Source organism: Rattus norvegicus, chromosome 14 (genome assembly GCF_021556685.1).
Source record: "Rattus norvegicus strain SHRSP/BbbUtx chromosome 14, alternate assembly SHRSP_T2T, whole genome shotgun sequence".
NCBI classification, from domain to species: Eukaryota; Metazoa; Chordata; class Mammalia; order Rodentia; family Muridae; genus Rattus; species Rattus norvegicus.
This window is the reverse complement of record NC_141547.1, coordinates 31,071,765-31,097,544: the sequence shown is the minus strand read 5'-3', so window position 1 is coordinate 31,097,544 and position 25,780 is coordinate 31,071,765. Positions and strand designations below refer to the sequence as shown.

The 25,780-nt window shown below is 45.9% G+C and overlaps 1 long non-coding RNA gene across 3 annotated transcripts in view; it reads left to right on the top strand.

Annotated features, from left to right (window-relative positions):
• The window catches only part of LOC148001296 (uncharacterized), a 63,960-nt gene that overhangs the window by 26,473 nt on the left and 11,707 nt on the right, over positions 1–25,780 (top strand). Inside the window, exon 2 of one of the 3 annotated variants that reach the window (XR_015637355.1) lies at positions 20,069–20,183. The exons of the other annotated variants lie outside the window; for them this stretch is intronic. This is a non-coding gene — a long non-coding RNA (uncharacterized LOC148001296). The remainder of the gene's footprint in view (positions 1–20,068; positions 20,184–25,780) is intronic. 3 annotated transcript variants of the gene reach the window in all.

Genomic DNA, 25,780 nt, shown 5'->3' with positions numbered 1-25,780 from the left:
ACCATGGTCTCTGTATTCCTTGGTCTGCTCTCAGTGTGTTCTTTCCCAGTGCAGTTCCCAGAGCCAAGCTGGTCCTTGAGGAAGCTCATGTCTTACTGTGTGGTGGGAAAGGAGAGAAAACGGCACAATTGAGTGGGTCTTGTGAGTCCTGTTATTCTCCCCAAAACATTTTATTTCATCATGAGATTCTTGTTTTTCATTGTTGAGCTATATCCCTGATCCTGCCTTTGATACTTGTTCAAATATCCTTTTACAAAGTAATGGAGTTTTAAAAAATCTGTTTTAAAAGGTTTTTTTGGGGGTGGGGTGTGCAGGGAAGGCAGAATTATCAGTCCTGTGTTAGTCTCCAGGATTTTTATTTGTCTGAAAAAGGATAAAAGCTAGTCTCTCTTGCTTTAGAGTATATTTTAAAGGTATTTTGAGCTTTTATACACTCCGTATTATAAATTTTCACATTTATTAAGAACTTGCTTGAATATAGATGTAATAGAGTCAGTCACCTCAGGGGAAGCGTTAAGGCAAAGTCATCACAGCTCCCCATACCCGTCCTCCGGTAAGGGTTTAGGATTCTGTTGTGTTAACTGAGAAAGTTTGAGGCTTCTGAGCTACACGGGAGAGGAGAGCCAAACTGATTTTCTGTCAAAAGAGCCAGGAGCAACTGTCAAAACAGGACAAATCCCAAGGGAGGATGTTGGAATAAGAGGGAAAGGAAGAAAAACAGAATTTAAAAAATGTTATTTAAAAACGACTGAACTCGAGCCATCGTGGGAGAGAGTTTAAATCCTTTGAAGACAAATGGTAAGAGTCTTGTTTTAGAAGCAGTGGCTATGGGAGGTGAGGACATTTAGTCCCCCGGTGGTGACAATCTTCCTTGGTACACTGGGTGGGCAGCGTCCATAGCTGGAATGAAAGCTTTATCTTGTCTCACGGTTCAGAGATTTGCTTTGTTGTTTCTGGGCTAACAGTGAGTCAGAGCATCTCGGCATAGACTGCATGCGTGATGGAGCAGGTCAGCCTTACCTCATGGTGACCAGGAAGGATAGACAGAGAAAGAGAGAGAGAGAGAGAGAGAGAGAGAGAGAGAGAGAGAGAGAGAGAAACTGAGAGATACAGATTACTTTTATAAAGGAAATTTCTGTCCACCCAAGCATAAACCCATCAATTGATTAATGAGGGCAGAAGCACACACACACATAGACACACACAGACACACACACTCAAACGCACACACCAACACATACACAGAAAATCACACACACTCACACACATTTCCTTGATTTCTAATCCATTTCCTTACTTCCTCCTTTTCTCTGAACCAATCCAAATAATTTGAAAATGTTCTTTTTTTAATATTTAAAATTTTATGGGCTGGAGAGATGGCTCAGTGGTTAAGAGCACTGACTGCTCTTCTAGAGGTCCTGAGTTCTATTCCCAGCAACGATATGGTGGCTCACAACCATCTGTAATGGGGTGCAGTACCCTCTTCTGGTGTGTCTGAAGGGATCCACAGTGTATTCACATACATTAAATAAATAAATTAAAAAATTTATTTTAATTATTTTTGGGGGTCATATGTGATGGTGCACGTGTAGAAGTCAGAGGATACCTATGGGAGTTGATTCTCTACTTGGGGGTTGTAGGGAGTGAATGTAGGTCGTCAAACTTGTTGGCAAGCTCCTTTAACTACTGACCCATCTTGTTGGTCCTAACATTTTTATAAAAGGAAATTGACATTGATGTGTTAATAAAAAGATAAAGAGAAGGGGGATATGTTTTATGGAGGTGTGGTGAGGTGTGGGGGAAAGGAGTGCCTCCATGGGACCATGTGAGGCATCCCTTCCCCCTGAGGAACCGTTCACACCGTATAGTATAGAAGAGAGTTTATTCATGGCATGGGAGGGGAGTTAAGGGGGTAGTGGAGGCAGAGAAAGGCAGAGAGAGAATAGAGAAGTGGAATAGTAGAGACTGGCCATGAGCAGGAAGAGAGAGGGGGCGAAGGGAAGGCAAGAGCAAGAGAGGAACCAGAGAGCAAGAGAGTGAGGAGGGGGCAAGCAGCCCCTTTTATAGTGTCAAACATTCCTGGCTGTTGCCAGGTAACTGTGCTGTGGAGCTTAGACAGAATGCTAACAGACATGAAAAGGGTTTTACTTCTAGAAATGTAATTGAATCACTATAGAATCACCCCCCTGCCCCTGCTTTTGACATAGTCTCATGTAGCCCAGGCTAGAACAAACTCACTTATGTTGTTCAGGTTGACCTTGAACTCCTGATCTCTATTTTTCAAGTGCTGGGATTACAAGTGTGTGCCACCACTCCTGACTAGAATCACTGTTTTAAAAAAAAATTGAAGTGTCCCTCCTTGAAAAGTGCTGGAAAGCCAAGAGTCAGGGTTCCTGTTCTAGCAGTGCTGAGTGTCCCCAGCTCCTGTGGGGACCACTGTGCCTCATCCCTGTCTATCTTTGGAGAGTTGCTTTGGACTTATAGGGACTTCCTGGCAGTTCTGGAAATGTTCTGAAGCACCCCCAGCTCCATGGTGCCTCACGGTTAGGATTATTTTTTAGTTCTCTCTGTGACATGTTAGCTCCACAAACGTGACTTCTGTTTGGAAGTCATGTCCTTTGTGACTAGAAATTAATTCAAAGGTAATTTAGGCCACAGTTCTTGTCCCTACAGATGGGAGAGAGAGAAACTATATGATCTATATGTCACAGTCCTCTGGAGTTGCTGCCACCCACACTCTTACATAGACTCGCTAGGAGGCTAGAAAGGGCGTTGCTACAGTTCAATTTGGGAAATGTCCCCCAAAGCCTATGTATTAAAGGCTTGACTCCAGAATAGAGTGTGGGGAGATGGTGGGTTCTGTGGGCCTTTAAGAGGCAGGGACAAGTGGGAGGTCCTTAGGTCACTGGGTGTGTGCACTCTAAAGGGATTATGGGATCCATTGATCCTTGCTCTGCTTCTTGGTTAGTGATGTGAACTCTTGGTCTGAAATGGTCTGCGATGTATTCTCTTTACCACTGGCTCAGGACAATGATGCTGGGACGTCAGAAACTGGCCTGGCTAGTTTTATGTCAGTTTGGCACAAGCTGGAATCATCAGAGAGGAGGGAGCCCCAATTGAGAAAATGCCTCCTTAAGCTTAGGCTGCAGGCAAGTCTGTCGGGCATTTTATTAACTAGTGACTAATGGGAGAGGGCCCAGCCCATTGTGGGTAATGCCATCCCTTGACCTGTGGCCCTGGGGTCTATAAGAAAGCAGACTAAGTAAGCCATGAAGAGCAAGCCAGTAAGCAGCACCCGTCCGTGGCCTCTGCATCAGTTTCTGCCTCCAGGATCCTGCCCTGTTTGGTCCCTGTCCTGGCTCCGTTAGGTAATGGATTACAATGTGGAAGTGTGAGCCTAATAAACCCTTTCCTCCCCAAATTGCTGTTTTAATCATGGCGTTTTATCATGACAATAGAGACTCTAAGTCAGACCGGAACCTCTAGGATCATGGCCCAGAGTAAGTCTGTTTTTATTCTATAAGTAAGTAGCCAGTGTCACGTGTTTTGTAACAGCAACATGAAGCCCACTCACGAACCTAGAATCTGCCTGAATCTCCTACCTCGGGCATAGCTGGATGTCTGAGAACAAGAATGTCATAGTGGGAGGGAAGATACTGGCTACGTTCTAAGTCTCCACGACATGCTTGTCACTTTAGCGATAAATGAATTACTTTTGCATTTTATGTGTGGGGGAGGGGTTGAGATGTCCTCTCAACTGGGAAGTGAGATGCAGTGTTAGGAGCTGGGAGTAAGAAGGTAGAAGGAAGGGGATACGGATGGTGGACTGCGGCCGGATGACAGGAGGCAGTTAGTGTTTGAAGATACAGCAGGAAACAAAACCGATTAGACGAAGAGGAAGAGGCCATGTTTTCTTAGAAAGGACAAAGCGTAATATTTACCGTCAGATGAAGAAGGGACAGAGGCTAATGTGATAGGGACATTCAGAGATGGGGATGGCTAGCCCCCATGACCTGAAGCCTCTTACGAGGCTCCACCTCTTAAAGGTCCATAATATGTGCCGATTGCATCACCCTGGATGTATCGCATGCATATCCCCAGGGACACACCCTAGGCAGGATTCTGTGGAAGCCAGTGGGACCTAGAGGAAGGAAACTTCATAGAATTTCAGCAAGGCCTACTTGTCTTGAAACAGCAGGCAAACTGTTTCCATTAGGGGCAGAACTTTTGGGGGAACTAAAATGGACACACTTGGAATTGGGAGGTGAGAACATCGTGTATCCGAGTGAGGGAAAACAAACAAGGAAAGAAGCTAGTGCACGAGAGAGCTCAGCGATGGTGGGGTGTGCTGAGAGTAGTCCTTCCTGACAGAGGGTGGCTAGGAGGAAGGGATTACAGTCACAGTCTAATTCCGTTTGAGCACAGGGCGATGTATTGCCATCATTCTGTGGGAAGAGGAAGGTGAGTTAGACAAAGGCTACGTTCTACTCTTCAAGTCTCTCCAAGTCGTCTTTGTTTAACGTGTGTCTGCTGGCTGCTCCTGTTTTTCCAAACAAGCTCCCAGAGACCATCAGAGATTTAAGGTGGGAGACTACTGAAACACTGTGGAACTCCACTTGTGTGGAGTGTTTCGAACACCTTTTTTGTTTTTTCTGGAGCCCGTCTTTGCTCACCCTGAAGAGGAAACTGTGACGCTTTTGCCCACTTCCTCCCCTGCCCTGTTGTCCTGTTCTAGTGCCTCGCCTGTCACACAGTCTGAACATTTCACAGCCTCATTAAAAGCCTGTGTTCAGTGCCCAACTCAGAGGACAGCTCCACTCAAGTGGAGGTAATGTCCCACCTTCTCAGGGGTTCTATAGTAGCTTTGATATGAATTTCTCTACATAGATTTTTCTAAGGGCCATCTGAGACCCTATTTTATAGAGTCCTAAAGAGACACATTTTTAAATATGAGGGTACTTTAGTGATAATAGGCCGCCAGCCGGGGAAGCATTTAGAAGCTCTTTGAATTCTATCCATATGCTAAAGCTTTGTTTTAAGCCTGCCCCAACTGTGTCCTAGTTCTAGGGGTTTAAAGCAACACTGAGGTAATACTTATCCCCTAAAGTTTTATCTTCTGTTACCCTTACCCCCATGTCCCTCATGACTAACCACCTACTTTTCTGTAGGACTTTAAAGCATTCTTGTAGCCAAGGGACGCTTAGCGCCGCTAAGTACCAGTAAGTGGAAAAACAAGCCATTGAGGAGGTAGGGGGATGTTTGGTCTGGCTCATGAAGAGATAGATGAATAAACCATGTGTATAGTTGGTCTCCATATGGTGGTATTCCTAGTAGACAGAATCTATGCACAGCCTTAGGGGGTCAGGTTATCAAAATTTCAAGTTGCTAAACAGTGGCTGGGCCTTGGAATATGAGAGTGTTGTTTTTTTTTTTTTGAAAAATTCAGTTCTGCAAAAGATTAAAGAACATAAGAGTCCCTTCATCTTAGTCAAATGCAGGTGATCAATCTGTCCTTTGTGTACCATAAGCCGGGGTCTCAGACAGAAAGATCAAATAATCCAGGATGGGATATTGGCTGGAGAACATCCAGCCTGACCTGGATGTAGACATTTCTCCTGCCTTGTCTTGTCTCCGGCCACAAATCATCCTGCAGGGATTAGGCGACGGCCAGTTGAGTTCGCACACGCGTGAAGGATAGTGACTCCAGCATTATCCATGGTGAGATTCAGAGCCAACGATCAATATGTATTTTCAGGCAGAGAACCATCACTCATTTCTGTCATCGGACGATCCCAGGAAGAAATCACACCTTTTGTGATTTGAATGTGCAGCCTTCTCGGCTGCTTTATGACTGCAGTTGACACTAAGAACTTGATTTGACTGGCTGCGGGCTGCCGAGGTTGTCTGAACTGCCGTTCGCGTTGGGGTGCCTAAACCAGGTGTGAGTGTTGAGGGGGAGAGAAGGTGAGGTGAAAGGAAGCAACAGCTGTCCGCAGGGAAAAGCTATTTCTGTTAGCTCGAAGCCGCTTAATTTGTTGCTAATGACACGGAGTGCGGTGTTAATTTAACTTTTGCATTAGGAGTATTGACTTTAGCATGAAAAGCCAGATACCAGCCATTGTCTAATAATGACCAGCACTATCAGAATTTCAGACCCAGCATGATGTAGGGGAAGAAGTCTCCCCGAAAACAAAGGCTCTCTCTGACTCTTTGAAGAATTAGCTGTGTTACACTAGCCTCTTTGGGCTGTAGGTTATGCATCTGTAGTCAAACAGGCGTAGACTATTGACCAGAGTTCCTTTCGAGGTCCAAAGTCTTTGTGTGGTTAGAGCCATGTTTTCTGCTTCATTCACATAAATTCTCAAGTGCGGCAGACTTAAAAAGAAACAGACCCAGATACATTAATCCGTTCCTTGAAGTGCTGTCTGTAGGCCAGTTCTCACTTTCAAAATCACTTACGAAGACGGAATACGATGGGGACAGTTACTTGGAAATTAGCTGGTCTCTGAGCTTGTTTTACCAGTTGTAATGACAGTCACCAAGACTCATCCAGCCCTGTGTGCGCGCGCGCACGCGCGCGTGTGTGTGTGTGTGTGTGTGTGTGTGTGTGTGTGTGTGTGTGTGTAGGCTTCAAGCACTTCTTGTTTTGCTTCTTTCCTAATCTGTAACTTGTAGTCTGGTAGTGCAGCTGAGGAGGGAAATGAGAATACCAACCCCACAGGAAAGCATTTCCCATCCCCCCCTAAAAGATAATCTGTTTTGTCTACTTGTGCGGTTATCCCCCCCCCCCCCAACCCTAGGGTATCTAAGAAGAGGGAATCTTAATTGGGAAAATGCTGGTAGGCCAGTCTGTGGAACGTTCTCTTTATTAGTGATTGATGTGGGAGGGCTCAACCCAGTGTGAGCATCTCCACCTTGGCAGCCTTGGGTGTACAAGAAAGCAGACTGAGCAAGTTGTAAGGAGCAGCAAGCCAGTGAGCCTAGTTCCCTCATGGCCTCTGTTTCGGTTCGCTTCCAGACTCTTGCATGAGTTCCTGTCTTGACTTTCTGGATGGATGGTAATTCACATATGTAAGCTAAAATAAGCTTTTTACCCCCAAGTTGTTTTAGGTTACGGTGTTTAATAGAACAGCAGACACTCACACACACACACACACACACACACACACACACACACACACACACACACACATACCCAACAGTGTCTATGGAGCCTTTCCAGTGCATCAGGTCTGTGCTAGAGACATAGTCCTATACTTGCAGCTACAGCGAGGTGGAGGTGGGCGGCACACAGCTGTACAGGGACCAGGTAAGTAACCAATAAAGTTGAGGACGCCATGTACATTTGACTTTGTTCAAAGTGGGACTAGAACAGGGTATCATAACCTTTGCATCTCAGGAATGTGTACAAAACCATGGAACCTTTTCTGCCCAGAAATAGTGTTTGATGGTTTCTGGGGCATGAGTTGGGTGGGGGCTCTCAGGTTTATTTCTGAAGAGCCTCAGCCTAGCATGGGAGGGCCTGTGGATTTCAGGGTTTGAGATGTCACTCTAAACAAGAGCTCCCTTGTCCATTTCCCAGAGAGAAAACAGGCATCCTCTACGGCACTGTCAGGAATCATTGGTATGCCAGCAGTCCCGTGAGCCATGCTGTCTTCTGGATAGTAAGTCGTATAAAACGCAGCCAAGAACAACCTGATAGCACTGGTTAGTAACATGGCAGTTGTATTATGTAGGGAGCTGCGACGTGCTGCGCCTCAAAGATGGCGCTGGTTTCCGCCTTCCACCCTCCCAACGGTGAGCACTCCTTGTAGTAAACAAGTCCTTATTTGGCTATGCCTGCCTGGCCTGCTAGCTTCCGCATAGTGACAGCCTATCTGCATGACCCACGTGGCTTGCTAGGATTGGCCAGCGCTAGCTATTTAAGTGTGGTGCGGGGGCTCCCCGGGGTCAGAAGTTTGTATCAAGGTTCCTGAGTAAACTGCTTGAAGAAGATCTCCTCTGGTCGTGTCTTCCTTGCTGGTCGAGGTTGGGCGCGGCAGTATTAGACTTCCACCAGGGTAACACACCCGAGAAAATGGCTTATAGGATGGAATTGCTTTAGCTCCTGGTTTCAGGAGTTTCAGTCCATGGTTGCTTGACCCCATGTAGTTGTTCAGGGCATCCTGGAGGGTATTAGCACATGGTAGGTGAGAGTCAGAGTTAGGAAGGGACTGGAGACCAGATATTTTCAAAGGCGCACCCCCAGTGACCTACTTCCTTTAATTATGTCTACCTCCTAAAGTTTCCAGAAACTTCTGAAGAACAGTGCTGCTGGACTTGGAGGAGTTATCTCAAGGCATGAGCCTGGGGTAACATATAGTAACAGTATGAGTAACTATACCCATATTATGTTGAAATCCATGACTTCAGTTTTAAGCAATGAAGTTATTTTGTGATTCGTTAAGACCAAGTCTTTAAAACCACAGCATTGGAGTACAGCTACCATGCAGCTTGGATGATTTTCCTCAAGGTGCCTTTGCCTCGTGACTCGTCTTTGGATTCCTAGCATCGACCTGTGGCTGTGCACACATTAGGCATCAATCACTCACGTGGTTCCTGATTCAGAGAGTCAAGTACAGCACTTTTTGGTCTTTCTTCCTTTGTGTGATTTGTTTGGCTAATTACCCAAGGAATTTATGCTTGAGGTAAACATTTAATGGTATAAGAATGATTTCAAAGCAAATGTTCCATCAGCCCATTCTACAGAAAGGACTACCAGTAGAGGTTTGATATTCCTGTGATTTTTCAATGCACAGATTCATCCCTCCACTTAAAATGTAGTATTAAAAATATAGCCTGAGCTGGGCTGTGGTGATACACGGCTTTAATCCTAGGAGGCAGAGATGGGCGGGTCTTTGAGTTTGAGGCCAGCCTGGTCTACAGAGTGAGTTTCAGGACAGTCAGCACTACACATGGAAACCCAGTCTCTAAAAACCAATATTTGCATGTAGCCTAAAACTTGTTATTTTTATTCATAATAGAAATAAACTTTATTTCCATGCTAGTGCATTTACTACATTCATTTCACAACATTCCATGCTACATATGTAACATGATTATCAATGCTACATATGTAACATGATTATCAGTGAATGCCTTTCTTGAGTTTCAGGACAGCCAAGCTTAGGCAATGAACACCGTAGTAGAAGGGGACTCTGTTTTAGCTCCAGTGGGCAGCAGAGCTCAGCGGCTTTGGCCGTGAGGCTCTGGCTTTAGAGTCAAGAATAGAAGGGACAACTGGGACAGTTGGTGCTGGTTAGTTAGAGTTAATAAATCAGCGGTGATTAAGAAGAGGCCAACATGGGGTTGGGGATTTAGCTCAGTGGTAGAGCGCTTGCCTAGCAAGCGCAAGGCCCTGGGTTCGGTCCCCAGCTCCGAAAAAAAGAAAAAGAAAAAAATAAGAGGCCAACATCACTGAAGTGAAATCCTCTGCAAAGTGTTTTCTGAGACACAAAGAAGCTTTGTTCCAGAGATAGCCAAGGTTGTACCTTGTGCTGCAGCTGGATTTAGTAATGTATAAGAGTCACCCAGGTGGTGCTGGTTTTGAAGGCATGGAGGGGTCATGAAGAGCAGCTGAGGCTTGGCACCATGAGAGATCAGGAAAGGCCATTGGTGAAGGTGCAGCCTCAGTTGCAGTTGACAGCCTAGGGCTGAAGAGGTCATGCAAAGAAGTTGAGGCTTGACACCATGAAGGGAGCCTATGAGAGGCTTTTTTGTGAAGCCTACTAGCATCAGGAGACCCCAGCACATTGGAGATGCTGGTACCATAGGATGAGCACGAAGAATAACAGCAGTGGAGTGAATCAACCTGAGCCTAGAGAGCTACGGAGGGCAGAGCTGGAGAAGAGACTCAACCCTTTTGGAGGAGCCCAGTATGATTCCCAGACATTGCCTTGGATACCCCGAGATGTTAGAAATGCCAGAGATGTGGGATGCCTACCAAGGAAAGCTGCTAGCAGAGACTGGAACCAGCCCAGGAGAAAGAAATTTGTTGCGGTTAACAAAGACGAAAGCTGAAGATGGAGAGCTTTGACCTCGGATATGGAGATGCAGAGTTTGGAGTCTGCCTAGCTGGATTTTGGTCTTGCTTTGGCTCAGTACTTCCTCACTAAGACATTTTGGAATGGCAATGTATATCCTGTAATGTTGGAGATGCGTGATCTGCCTTTTGATTTTGATTTTATAGGGATAAGTGATTAGATGGATCTCAGAAGAGACTTTGAACTTTGGACTTTTAACATTGCCGAGCCTTATAGACTATGGGACTTTTGAAGTTGGACTAAATGTATTTCGCATTATGCTCTGGCTAGGTATGGCCCTCATAGACTCATGTGTTTGAACAGGCCTATGGGGGCCAGGCTGGTTTAAATATACTTGGCCATCAGGGAGTGACACTATTAGGAGGTGTGTCCTTGTTGGAATAGGTATGGCTTGTTGGAAGAAGTATGTCGCCGTGGAGGTAGGCTTTGAGACTCCTCCTGGCTGCCTTCAGAACAAGATGTAAAACTCTCAGCTCCTCCAGTGCTATGCCTGCCTGGATGCTGCCACTTTTCCAGCCTTGATGAAAATGGGCTGAACCTCTGAACCTGTAAGCCAGCCCCAATGAAAAGTTGTCCTTTATAAGAGTTGCCTTGGTCATGGTGTCTCTTCATAGCAATGGAAACCCTAACTAAGACACATGTATGTGTGCATTGATCATATCCCCTGGTCCTCTCCACCTCTGACTCCCCCTATTTACCATTCCCCCAAACATCCCCCCTCAACATCGTGTTTTTATTTATGTTTTGTTTTTAAGCTCATTGAGTTTAGTTAGTGTTGTCTATATGCACATGTGTGTAGGGCCATGCACTGAGCATGGGCAATTAGCCACAGAAAACCAACTCTCCCTTCTCTAGCAGTGTTTCAACTGGAGTTAGTGGACTTGGCATTTTAGTTGGCTTGATCTCGTGCAGGTAATCATAGGTGCTGCAAACCCATGAGAGCAATGGCCATGCCCTGTGCAGAAAACAGTCATGTCACAGCACTCCCCCCATCTCCGTTCTTACATTCTTTCTCCCTCCTCTTCTTTGCTGCTCCCTCAGCCTTGGGGGAGGTAGTGACATGGATGTCCTAGTTAGGGCTGAGGACTCATAGTCATTAATTTTCAGAACTTTGACCAACTAGTTGTCAGTCTCTGCTTTACCCACTGCACACTGAAACCTCTCCGACCGGGACTGGGGGCAGCACAGATCTACTGGTACAAACACAGAGAGTCAGAAGGCAGTTTGCCAACATCACCAGTTAGTGAAACAACAATGGTAGGCTTCCTCCCAGGATCCACGACCTCCCCAGTCATGCTTTTTGACCAGGTTTACAATGCCAAGCATGGACCTTCCTGTGAAACAGGTACCAGATTGAATCAGAATGCCCTGGTTTGAGACAATGACTTATTGTTTGCACTTATATATCTCTATAATTGTGAAAGCATTTCTGAAATACATATTTCTGGAAGTAGAACTTGAAGGCAGGAGTTGCTCACGTGAAAGGAATGTTATAGACATTGACCACATATCTACTTAAAGGTATCCGTTTATGCTGGACCCATGAAAGCATTTTCAGTGTCAGCGATAGAGAAGTCAGGCCAGATTAGAGAAAGGAAGGCTAATAGGTTTGCCATAAAAAGGTCTAGAGGACACCTTGTCTCAGGCATCATTAGATACAGGCTTGGCAGTGATGTCATCTTATATACAGACTTTTAGGGCAAAATCACTGGCTTTAGAAACCCCAACCATCTAGACTTTGCCTTATGTCGCAAAAGCCAACTAAAGAGACAAGGGACAGCAAAAAGCAGAGAACAGATTTACTCAATGGGCAGTAGGAAGAGGAATAGACAAAAGAATCTAGGTACCCATACTAGATTTGGTTTTCATGTGAGCATTAGGCTTAAGTAGAAGAAGAATCAGGACAAGAAGCATGCGTAATCAAGCAGTCCTAGCCAAGAGGTAGTCTTGGCTCATCCCAGTCTCAGCGAGGGAGCTGCAAGGTAGACTGATAAGGAGTGTGCTGGATAGTTTTATATCAGTTTGATAGAAGCAGGAGTCATCTCAGAGGACGGAGCTGCAATTGGGAAAATGTTTCATGGGATTGGGCTATAGGCAAACCTGTAGGGTATTCTTAATTGGTCATCAGTGCGAGGCCCAGCCTATTGTGGGTGGAGCCATCCCTGGGCTGGTGGTCCTGGGTTCATAAGAAAGCAGGCTGAGGAAGCCAGGAAACAGCATCCCTCCATAGCCTCTGCCTTAGCTCCTGCCTTCAGGATCCTGCCCAGTTTGAATTCCTGCCTTGGCTTCCCTCAGTGGACTGTGATTCAGGATATGTAAGCCAAATAACCCCTTCCCTTCCCAAGTTACTTTTGGTCATAGTATTTCATCAGAGCAATGTAACCCTAACTAGGACACGGAATTATTAATCTGTCAATCACTGTTGTCACCTGATGGGACCAATTTGTATAAAACGATCTGCTCTAGGTGCAGCCTTGACATCCTAAGGGTGGTCTGTCCTGACTCAGACAGTTGTTCCTGGAATCCAAGTTGCCTGCATACTTAGAGTAACGTCTCTTCCGTGCCTTCTGCCTAAAAGGGGCATTCGACAGGTTAGATATCATGGGATTCGGATGAGCACTACTTAATGATTATCACAGTGAGGTAGAGTCAAGCAGGCATGTGACCCCCATGGAGATAGGCTTTTGCCTTGCTGTTAGTTACCCCATAGGCTCAAGTGTGAGAAGCCAATCCATCTAAACTTCATTCTAGTCTAGATTTTACCAAAAGCTGTCCTTCCGTGCCCGTTTCAAATTCATCTCAATTTCTTTCTCCTGGCCTCTCGCTCTCTTTGGTGGCTCACATGGTGACCCAATTCTCTCTTGATACTTTAAGAGCTTCGCAACTCTAGGCTTTCTCATTTCGGATTCGAGGCTAGTGAGAAATATCCCATGTCTCATTTGATGATCTTTGGCTTTGATGGGCCCAGAGAAGGCAGGGAACCAATGACTTTTCACTGATCTGGGCTGAGTCAGTCATATCAGATGACACGGGCTGGGTGGGCAGGATGCTTAAGTGGAGGAAGCTGGCAGCTCTTTTCTGAATTGGTGCACAGTGTGTGAAGCCCGTGGAGGAGGACGGAGCTCTGCGGGGTCTCTGCAGGGTCTCTGCAGGGTTTCTGCGGGATGAATTCTTTCATATGGTTTAGGTTTGGTGTCATTCTGATCTCTGGTCTTCAGAAGAGGGGACATAGATCAGTTAGGTCGGACACCATAAATGACCATCCTCGTGCTGCTGGTTATGAAGACAATTACGCAGCTCAGAGTGTCTTTAGCAGATATCTTCAGATAGACCAGATTTATTGCTGAAAAAAGGAAGAGGGTACCTGTAAAGAGAGGAACGGATGTATTAAAGAACAAAAGCGGCTTACTAGCTCTGTTAAGGTTGCTATGGAAATGACTAAATGTGAATTTCAAGTTCTCTGGAGTTAGCCGTCTATACTGCAAAGAGGAAGTCTAAAGGAAGGTTCATTTTCCTTTCTTTTTCTTCTTGTTTTTGAAGACAGAGAGAGGGAGGGGGAGAAGGGGATGGGAGGGGAGGGAGAGGAGAAGAGAGAGTGAACTTAAGATGAAGATAGAATTAGACTTTCAGGCTTCTTTGTCTGGAGGCGACCTGTGAGATCATATTTTTGGCTGGTGGGTCTCAAATCTGAGGGAGAACCTCCTGGAAATTGTTGTCAATGCACACATCTAGGTGTATCCCACAGTCTGGTTTAGGAGTCTAGAGGAGGCTCACATATTTGCGTTTCTTCTATGTTCTCCAGGGATCTTACGCTGATGCTGGATTTTGCAGGCAGGGTAGACCACACCTTTTAAAACACTCACCTAGGCAATTTCTTTCCCCCTTAACTTACTGATGGGGGAAGTCGAACATTGAGGGGTGAGGGGTGAGGTAAGGGACTCTCTCAAGGTTCATGAGTCAACAGATGGTCCAGAACTAGCTCTTCTGACTCGCCCTGCCCTGTCCTGTGCCTGCCTCCTTCTCTCCCTCCCTCCATCCCTCCTTCCAGTCCCTCCCTCCCTCCCTCTCTCCCTCATTATTGCCTAGATCACAGAGCAGGGGCTGGAAAGAATCAACCTTTTGATCTCCACATCCTAAGGGGGTTCTCCAGGGAGTTGTGGGGCTTTCCACCAGTGCCAGAGAACTGAGAAAGTGTGTTGTGAGCTTTCTATGGCAGAAACATAGACAAACACGTGTGTGCCTCTCCACAGTGCTAGAATTCACTGACTGACAAGGTGTGGTGGTTTTGATGGCAGTACTTTGTCGGCTATTCCTGGTTTCTTTGACAACTCTGGATGAAGAAACAAAGATTCTTTTATTCTGATTTAGTTACATACTATACACTACACAGTGCTTGTGTGTGTGTGTGTGTGTGTGTGTGTGTGTGTGTGTGTGTGTGCTTGTGTGTAAGGGTGTGTGTCTAAGTCATAGAATGACTGTTTAAAGACTCTCTTTAAAGGTAAGAGAGGTAGGGTAGAGCCTGATGGCATGAAAGAGTATGTTGACAATGAAACTTGGACTCTGTGTGAGTTGAGTCTGTGTTGACAGTGGACTTCTTGTGAGCTGAAGAGTCTGCTGTCGTGAGTCTGGATGCTTAGGTCACAGGTCTGAGAGAAAAGCTATAGAGCTGAATCCACAGATGAAAGGACAGGTATCCGATGGAGGAACCAGGGGACAGATGGACCGCAGGTTGAGATGGGTGGTTAGGAGCATGAGAAGATGGCCGTTAGGTAGGATGCATCACTAGGGGCTGAGCTGACGCTCTTAGTGGAGAGTCCTTTGTGTGTCAATTCTGACACACAAGAGATCAGTCAGACCCAGGTTGGTGGGACCTATCACCCCTAATGGTGCTGGGAATTCATCTTTTCATGGGGTTCTACCATTCCCTTGATTTGCTGGTGTGTTGAGTAAGGTCTTTGTATGTGTCTGTAGGGGCGGGATTTGACACATGATTTCTCTATGTGGCTCTGTCTGTCCTGGAACTTACCATGTACACCAGGGTTGCCTTGAACTCAGAGATCCACCTGCCTCTGCTACCATTGTTTAATAAGTTCTTGGGCCTGGTTTCCCTACCACGGTTTTAGTATAAACATGTGCACCATCTGTCTTAATTTACCCGGATAAATTTATATTCGTCAATCTTTCTATTCCCGTGAGCACCAGCCTGGGCCATGTGGGTGGTGCTAGACAGATTATACCATTCACATCTACCCAGTTGTCCTTTGTCCTTGAAGTGGGACCCAAAACTACTTTTAAAACATAATCTCTCAGGCAAGGGATGATCTGAAAAAAAAAAACCCACCATATTATACAAAATAGAATAACAGAGCAGGGCACGGCCTGACCTCAACCAAGTGTTCTCTGAAGGACAAAGCAAGGAGATCCTGCCTTGTCAGGTAAAGCAATTCCTGAACCCCATGGGATGCCTGCAGTTGGTGTTAAAGTGGAAAGTCTTTTCCTCTACTTAGATTTTGTGCTGGAGGGGGGGGGACTGTAAATTAAAATGGTGGCAGGCATATTCATAAGTAGGGAAACCAACACACACTTTTCTTCTTCTTATCTGTGGTGCTGGGGATCACACGGCGGGCCTTGCACATGTGAGATTGGTACTTCTGCTGCTGAGCTGCCCCAGCTCTTGCTTCATTAATGTTTTATGTGCACGAGAACTGAGAAAATAAGTGAAACTCAAAGAAGTACTTAGATTCCAGGGTTTATATATATCTGTAGCACAGGAAAAGGGGTTGGGGCTTCAAGGTATGTTACATACAGTAGGGGTGTCAGTAGGAAATATATGGGAACCCAAATGCCAGGAAAGAACTTGGTGAGGTCTGTTTATGCAGATTGACCTCAGGTCAACTCTCCAGTACTCTTTGCTTCCAGCTGTGTGAGTGAAGAGCATATCTTCACAAAGGGAAATTTCAATGCTACTTTTCAGCCTTTCTGTTGAAAGTGCCTCCCAGGGAGAGGAAGAGGGAGAGGGAGAGGGAGAGGGAGAGGGAGAGGAAGAGGGAGAGGGAGAGAGGGAGAGGGAGAGGGAGAGAGGGAGAGGGGAGAGGGAGAGGGAGAGGGAGAGGGAGAGGGAGAGAGGGAGAGGGAGAGGGAGAGGGGGAGAGGGAGAGGGAGAGGGAGAGGGGGAGAGGGGAGAGGGAGAGGGAGAGGGAGAGGGAGAGGGAGAGGGAGAGGGAGAGGGAGAGGGAGAAGGAGAGGGAGAGGGAGAGGGAGAGGGAGAGGGAGAGGGAGAGGGAGAGGGAGAAGGAGAGGGAGAGGGAGAGGGAGAGCACGTGTCTTAGGCCAGTCCAGTAGACTCAGTTCTTCACTTAAGTTTCCCTCTCCCCAGTGTGTTATGTCAGAGAAGCTGACTGTGGCCGAGGGGAAAACAGGAACTCTGCCTGCATCTTTTGATCCTCCTCGCCCTCATCTCAAAATAGTCCCTGTGCCAAAGGGACGGATTAGAGGATGTTGTACTCTGAATCCTTTCACTAGGCAGAGGCTCCCAGCTTGTAGAGGCCGCGGCTGGCAGAACTCCAACGCGTTTGCTGCAGGGCTACCTTCGTACATTGCAGGGTGAGAGTCGAGCTGATGCTTAGCCAACCCAGGGGACGCTGCGCTTAAACAATGCACTAATTGGAGGAGCCAGCGAAATTAAGTTTCAAGCGATTGTATTTATTTTTATTAAAAAACTCACCTTAATTGTGTGGTATATCTTAGAGTCTAGTACTTAATGAAGCTGCTTAATGAAGAATTCTATTTTGGCTTTAGAAAATATCTATGCTAACCAGGCCCGTGTAAAGAATAGCTATTTTTACCACTAGGCAATTACTAAGGAACCATTATCTACTTTATCCCAATTATGAGATGCATAACTTGGAAGAAATAAAGAGCTTGGTGGTGCTGAACTCGCAAACAGCAATTTGTAACGTGACAGGAAGTGTTGGGACTCTTCTGTCTGGAGCCTGCAGCTTGAGGTAAACCACCCTGCCTCCTGAATTACCTTGCAAGATATAAAGACACCATCATCGCCTAGAAGGGTCTGGTCTATCAGGACATGTCCTGTGGTGACGGGAGGGATGTAGGGTGACCTAGGAATAGGAGGCTTACAGCTTACCAGCTTTAGTGATATTCTCAGCATTGACCTTTTCTCCCTAATGTGGGTACAGAGCATTGTGGTCACAGTTGGCCATGCAGAAGGTGCGGTGTCAGTACAGGGGACTCTGAAATCTCAACCACAGGTGACTCTACAGTTTCCCCTATCATGGCTGTTCTCTTGAAGAGAGTCAGCCACTCCTCTACTGACTTTCTCATCCATCCCTCTAGGACATCAGTGAATGTTTGAAGGTTCATCTGACCAGGTAGCCTGGTATGGTGGGGGGGTGGCTAGGACCCAGAATAAAGGGCCCAGCATGCACTGGTGCTGCATGATCAAATTCAATCCTTGGTCTGAGACCCTGTGATGTCCAGCCGGGTTCTTAAGCCTCTTGGAGACTTAGTTTCCTTGGTTGCAATTGGAGATGTGTTTGGTTTGAGGGCTTGTTCTCTGGAATTCATGTGCTGGAAACTTAATCCCCAAAGTCCTGTCAGTGGTCTTTGGAGATGGGGTCTTGGGAGGGGACTAGATCATGAGGGTTCTGCCTTCTTGAGTGAGTTGATTCCATTTGTGGGTTAGTGAGGTACAGCGAACAGAGGTATGGTATGAAACACGCAGTAACATGCTTGTTCTGTGCATTCTGCAGCACCACACCATGGCTCGCTGCATCCTGGGACTCTGTAGAGAGCCTCACAAGCAATAAAGGCTCTACCAAGCTGACTACAGCGGTGCACACTTATTATTTCAGCACTTAGGAAATGGAGGCAGCGTGGTCAAGAGTTCAAGGCTAGTCTGGTTTACATAGTAAGACCCCCCCCCACACACACAGACCACGAATAAACAAAAAACAAATGGCTTCCTCAAATGCCACAGTGAAAAACACAACCGAAACAGCAAGGAAGAGCCTCGTGGACTGTAGACTGTTGACTTTGTTACTTTGGATTCTAAACCCGCAGAATAGAAAGAAATACATGTCAGCAGAGACTACCCCGTCTCCAGTAGGCCAGCAACAGGAAGTGGAGTGGGAGGAGGCTGACCTCTGGCTTGGTTTCCGTCTCTAGCTGTGCTCCATCTAAATCCACATCTCACGTGGCCGTGCAGGCGATAAAAGAGCGGCGCTCGAAGCTGATCTTGAGACAGGGTGTGGGGGATACAAGGGGAAGGAGTTTATTAGGGAACAGTTCCTGCAAACAGAAAAAGGGGGGCAGTGGGTCAGGGAAGAGGGATGAGTTGAGCTTGATGTAGGAGAGCCGTCAGGGAATCTTCTCATCCGAGGTGTTCTAGGAAAGGAAGAGGCAGAGTCCGTGTGTCTCTGCCACTCAGTCACCAGATGTAGTCACCCTGGGCAGGGCCAGGTTTTGAGGAAGGCAGGTCCTGAGTGAGAGGGAGCTAACATCTGGAGTCTATCATCCATGGCTGGGCAACAAGCCCTTCCCTAGTGATGGTCTCCATGTTTTGTCCTCACGTCTGTTTCAGGGCATTCATAGGCATGTCTCCTCCTTGTCATGGACTGATCTCCTCCTTGTAAAAAATCTTTTCTCTAGCTCATTTCTGCATTCTCTTCTCTTGTACTGCTTCCTCAAGTTGGACCACCCAGCAGCCACGAGAGCTTATCTCCACCCAGCAGGAGACTAGAGTTGGGTGCCTGTTTCACAGCCTCTCTTTAGAGGTCCCGGAAAGAAGTATCATTACAAGCTACCCACTACTCCCCCTTTATATCAGTAGAAAGACAGAAACTGCCGGACTTTATCCTGCAGAATAAAACGATGCAGATGCTGCCGTGTGCACTGTTAGCCCATACCCACCAGCTGCTACCAACAATAAGAGGAATAGTGCTGTATGCATTGCTAACAGATTTCCAAGAACACTATGGGCAGCCCAAAAAGCCATTTGGGCTCATTTCTTCTTCCTTTGTTACATGTCTGAGAGGTAGAGGCTGGCAGATCATAAATGGGGCAGGGATTTAATAATGTTTGGAAGGAGGTTAGTGTCAGGGGCACTAGTGTCTGAATCACTGAATTTATAGAACACTGTAGCTTTTTAAAGTGCCCAGACATTTAGAAGCTACTCTTAAAGAATATTTGAGGGCTAGAACTGGCTAGAGCTTTAACTTGGTGTTAGGCTGCATTCTGTCAGGGTCAGTATGCACAGGACCCTGGGTTTGTTCCTCAGCACCACCACCCCCCCCAAAAAAAGACTTTGAGGTTGGGCAAGCATTGGGAAACCCAACCATGGACAGGACAGTAGCTGTGATTATCTTCCAACTGTGGCTGTCCTTGGCATTCATGGAGATATTGTAGTCTGGAGGTGTCCCACTCCTCATGAACTTTACGTTAATTCCAAAGTGACAAAGTATGAGAATGCTTGCATCAAGTAGACCCAGGATTCAGAACAGCGTGGTCCTCTGTTGACTTTGCACAAACTGCCTTGTGCCTGGCTGTCTTAGAAAATACCATCTAACCAAGGAATTTTTTGTACAGTGGTCTCTTGGGGTCTAGCTTTCTTTACAGGACTCAGAAAGTCCTGGAGATGCGGGAACTTCCTTTCAAGCCCCACTCTAAGCCTTAGCCATTCTGTAGAAAAAGCCAGCAGCAAGCAGGACTCTGATTTGGAGACATGAGCCTGGAGTCCTGAAGTGCCAGTATGGGAACTGAGTAGCACAGGCTCTCACATGCTCAGAGATGACTGTCCAGATGGCCCTGCTGGTATTTGTGGGAACTGCATCCAGAGAGATCAAGTGCCTATGCTCCAGGTTCCACAGGGTAGATGGGGAGTTCTGGATTCCTTTGGCTCCACAGACTTCAGGTATTAGGCTGGGCTGAAGGGATGGCTCAGTGGTTAAGAGCACTTACTCTTCTTGCAGAAGGAAGACCTGGGTTCGGTTCGAAGCACCATAGGATGAGTCACAATCACCCGTAACTCAAGTTCCAGAAGATCTGGTGGCCAATTCTAGCCTCTATGGGCTCTACGTGCATGTGGTGTGTATAAATGCATGCAAGCAAAACCACGTACACATAAAAAGAACAGTCTTAAGGACAGAAAGGTTTGTTTAGGATTAATTTAAGAGGGTGCACATCACCGGGAAGGCATGAAGTCACATTGAGTCCACAGTCAGGAAGGAGAGAGAGGAATGCCGGTATCAGAGACTGCCCTATAGGATGGTGCTGCCCGTGTTCAGGGCATGCACCCTCTTTTCAGCTAAACCTTTAAGGACATCTCTACATCACACAAGCCCAGAGGTATTCCCCTTAGATGACTCTAAATCCTATCAAGTTAACCATCAAGGTTAACCACCATAGCCTGCTGTTGGTTTTTCTCAAACTAGAGAAGACACAGGGACAGACATTTAACCCTAGGGAGCCTCGAGTCAGTCTTATTTGATGACCAGGGTTTCAGAAAACGCTGTGGGAAGAAACCAGCATCCTATTTCTGTCACCCGGGTGTACTCGTTATGAACTGCATGTGGTAGCTGGGTACTTAGATTGTGTCTCACAGAAGTTGCGATGCGCTGTAACCGCTAACGTCAAAGGTTTCCTGTAAGATAATTTTATATTGGATATGTGTTGAAATAATATCTTGCATGTACTGGGTGAAGTAATTAAACCTAAAAATTGCGATTTATGCGTTATGATAATATAAAATATGTTATTACACTTATCGTCGCTCGCCACCCATTCTTTAAAACTGTGGTAGTAGGACGTTAAGATATCTGCACAGTTTATGTGTTGTTTCTGTTGGACACATTTCTGTTGGATTTCTCTGGACTCATCTGTGCCGATAAATGCCTTTTGCTTGTTTAGTTTTAGCATCTGCTTCTTTACTTTCCGTCATTGTTCCTGGCGGGGACTGGGCAGGTCATATGCTTTGGACCTTGAAACTCAGAGGTAATTCATAGCATGAGTGCTATTTCACACTCAGGTGAGCATGGTCATAACGAATACTCACGGGGCACTCGGCAGTTTAACGCTAATGAAGAAGTCCCCTAGAGAGTCATGCTTCATCCAGATAACAAATATTTACGTAACGTCCTTGTGATTGGCTATTATGTCTTGCTTTGGGACCATGCATGAGAAGAAAGGAATAGTCAGATAGTGGCCCGGGGAGCCTCTATTGTGGCAGAGCAGTGAGCATTATGGTGGTTGCTCTCCTGAATCAGCTTGATTGGACCACAGGGCTTTCAGATATTCAGTTGAAGATCATTGTAAGTGTGTCTGTAAGAGAGGGTGATTTTGGATCGGTGTGACAGACTGGCTGTGCTTCATTGGATGATGTTTGAGCACTTGGCCCCCCAGCAGGTAGCGCTGTTTGGCCTTTAGGAGGTAGAGGTTAGATGGAGGAAGTGGAATGGGGGCTCATGGGTTCTGCTCAGTCCAATTGGTGATTGATCTCTCCCTCTGCTTCCTGGTCTACAGCGAGGAATCCCAGTGGTGTGATCCTGCCACGTTGAACTCCGTCAAGCCTTTCTGGTCATGATAGTTTGTTCCCCCTCAATTCGAGAACCAGAATAAATTCTTTCTGGCTGGGGAGATGGCTTAGTGTGTAAGAGCACAAGGACCTAAGTTCAAATCTCCAGAACCCATGTACAAAGTCAGGAGTGTGTGTGTGTGTGTGTGTGTGTGTGTGTGTGTGTGTGTGTGTGTGTGGTGTCTGTGCATGCTCTTGTATCTATGTGTAGATAGATAGGTAGGTTGTTGAAACTTGGTGGTTGCTTGCCTAACTCTAGGTTTACTGACAGACTCTGTGTCAAGGGGAAAAAGCAGAGAGTGATAGAACAGAGAAGGTGATGTCTTATTCTGGCCCTTTTGCATGGCTGTGAGCACCTATGTGTGTGCACCCACATGTGCATATAGCCCCTCCCCCAATTTTCTTTTTCCCCAAGTTGCTTTTTGGTTCTGTATTTGGTCACAGCGGTGAGAAAAATAGCAAGTATAATGAATTTATAATTTGCGTGACTAGATCATGCGAAGCAGACTGCAAGATTGCTCAGCTGCGGGCCCGGAGGAATCAGAAGCCGGGCTGAGAGGGGATTTCAGTGCAGGCCTGACAGCTCAGGCTGGAGTGCTGACCTTCTGCCTGGGCTTCCGGCTGTCCCTTCAGCTCTCCTGGGTCTCCAGCTCTCCTACTACACTTCATGGGACTTCTCAACCTTACAGGCAGGGGAGTCAGTCTCTTTTAGTCAATTGCCTGTATTCCATGTATGTATGTATGTATTTATGTATGTGTGTATGTATGTATGTGTGTATGTGTTTGCATCAAGTATGTTTCTGTCATCTACCTATCATGCTATTGATCATCTATCATTTCTCCCTTGGAAGTTTTGTTTTTTTTCCTCCTAAACAGAATTGCAACTAATTTAGACACTGAACAAACTATTTAAACTGATACAATGACCTTGTCCTGTAACACTAATCCAAAGCCACCCATTCAGTCCTGGTTAGTTTTTGTCAACTCAACATGGACTAGCTGGGAGGCGGGAACATTAGTAGAGGAGACGCCTCCATCAGATTGGCATATAAGCATGTCTTCGTGACTGTCTTGATGGCTGATTGATGTGGGAGGATCCAGGCTACTGTAGCCTGTGCTACCCCAGGCAAGTGGCCCTGGGGTCTATAAGAAAGCAGGTTGGCAGGGGTTGGGGATTTAGCTCAGCGGTAGAGCACTTGCCTAGCAAGTGCAAGGCCCTGGGTTCGGTCCTCAGCTCCGGAAAAAAAAATAAAAAAAAAAACAAAAAAGAAAAACAAAAAAGAAAGCAGGTTGGCCATGCTTCCATGGTCTCTGCCTTGGTTCCTGCCTCTAGGTTCCTGTCTTGAGCTCCTGCCCTATCTTCTGTCCATAATGGATTATAACACATAGGACAAAATGAAACCTTTTCTCCTGAAGTAATGTTTGGTTATTTTCTTTATCATAGCAATAAAAAACAAACAAAACCACTTACAGACAACACTTACTGCCTTCTGAATAATTATGTAACTGTTAGCTGTGGTGTATAGATGTGGGATGTGAAATAGCTACAAGTTATGTAGCCCACATAACTGAGAATTATAGTGCTTTCTGGTCTTTTCTGCACAGACTTCTCGTCTGCAAACTTGTCTTCCACAATTTGGCTACCCCCTTGGCTCTCCAGGGTAACCAGTGATCTGACCAGGCTCTCCCCTTAAGTCTGATCTAGAATGCGAAAATCTCTCCAAATGTCTTTGCCTATCTAGACTAGACACTGGAGAGTCTCCCTAAATGAAAATTGTCCTAATTAAAACCTAAAAAAATGAAGGTTTTAATGTGAATATTTAAGCTTATTTTGATGACACACGTTAGTAAAAACAAATCTTTAGCACGATCACCTCTTGAGCCCTACATAATTCATGTAGTCTTATGGGGAGAATAAAACTATCATTAAACCTTACTTTTAGAGTCTTGTTACGTAACCTAGGCTGCCCTGGAATTGGTGATCCTCCTGCCTCAGCCTCCAGAGTGCGGAGGTTGTAGGCATGTACAATCCATGTTTACAGGTTTAGAATACCCTTGTATTGCTAGTGAGAGCTCGAGGGTTAGAAATGGGCTTCACACTGCAGTGCAAATGGGAGGTGATATATGGGTTGAACGTGATGAGGGTATACTATTTGCTTGGAGGTCAATTCTGGCTATGTCCTGTCTGTGTGACAGGTCATTTAGCATTTCTACCCGGTACTGGCTGGTTTTGTGTGTCAACTTGACACAAGCTAGAGTCATTAGAGAGGAGGGAGTCTCAGCTGAGTACAAACCTCCATGAGATGTATCTGTAAGGCATTTTCTCAATTAGTGATCAATGGGGAGGACTGCCATCCCTGGGCTGGAGCTCCTGAGTTCTCTAAGAAAGCAGGGTGAGCAAGCCATGGGAAACAAACCAGTAAGCAACACCCCTCCATGGCCTCTGCATCAGCTCCTGCCTCTAGGATCCAGCCCTGCTTGAGTTCTGTCCTGACTTCTGGAAGTATAGGTCAAATAAACCCCTTTCTCCCTGCCAATGACTGGCTTTGGTATCCATGTGGTGGGTAAACTGAGGCAGGCAGACATTGGGGGCTCAGTGCTTAGAGCCACTGACAGGGGTGGATCCAGATATCTACAGGGGCTGCTGCCAAAGGCAGCCAGCGATTAGAGAAGGTGTTCAGGAGACTTTTTCTCTGAGGGAACAAAGTTTAATTTACTGGGGCTGTCACTCCCTGTGGCCAGTGGAAAAAAACTTTAACTCCTTGAGACTGGTGAGAAAGAGAAGGAAAGAGAGAAAATTCACACACACACACACACGCACTCACATGCACTCACACACACATAGTGGATGAAACAAAAGACACAGTCCAACAATAACTTCATATACACAAATATATACATTCATGTATACATATATGCATGCATGCATGTATTCATACATACACACATACATATATACACATACAGAACTACAGACAGATATATTCACATTTACATACAGAATGGTTAGAGCAAAGCCCCAACAAGCAGGCTTGAAGCATTTCACACATACATACATACTTACACACAATTGGTGGACAAAACAAGCTCCAACATGCACCCAGATGCCTAGGCTTTACACGTGTACACACACATACACCCACCCCCCCCACACACACAGTTGATGGGCAGAAGGAACGGTGTTCCAGCTCTCTGCACTTTATTTTTCCCTCCATGGCTTCCACATCCTGGGAAAATCTTTCAAGCAGTATAGAATTACAGTGTGATTACATTTCAGTTTTATTTTAGTAAATGATTATGAAAAACCCGTGTGTTCCCAATGCCTTTACAAGAAATAACATTAAGCAATACAGATAAAGAAAACAAATTATCCCCCCAAATCACGTACGTTCATAACTAAGCCGCTCGCTATAGATTAACAAAGTGCAGGCGAGCAAGGCCATTTCCTCAGCCCACTTCTCTTCCTTGCAGGCAGCAATTTGTGGTCACAAAGAAAGGAGTAACTATTTTATTATTTATCTTTAAAGCTAATCTTGTAAGAATCACAAGAGACTCACAGATCTAAACTTTTATATAAAAATCAGTCATATCTACCTTAAATCCCCAGAATGCATATCTGTCTACTCATCAGCGATTCTTAATGCATCCCATCAGGAAGCTGACGGCAGGAATGGGTGTAAGAAACCACTCATCCCCAGTGCAGCCTCAGTGAGAGTCACGTCAGTCAGCACTGCCGTTGTTCTTGTTCCCTGACCATGAAAGGTCCTAGCTTAACTAATAAGAGTGCGCCTTTCTGACCTTCGGATTGTTCCCTAAGATTTTCTACATCAGAGGCAACAGTAAAAACATCTCAAACTAGTTTCACTAACAACTTTATTTTTCCAAATGTTTTCTAAGGTGGTGGTTGTTGACATTCTGCATCTCTAAGTTCTTCTCTAGGGTGGTGACTGAATCTTAACTCTGCTCCAGCAGCAATGCCTGGAAGAGATCAAGCACTATTATTGCGAGTGCCAGAGACACTGCCCAGTAGAGTCTTCATAGAATTCTTAGGTTAAGAGGGACGTGAGGGCAGCAAGCAGAGCTGAACTCCATAACAGCGTGGAGTCTTCAG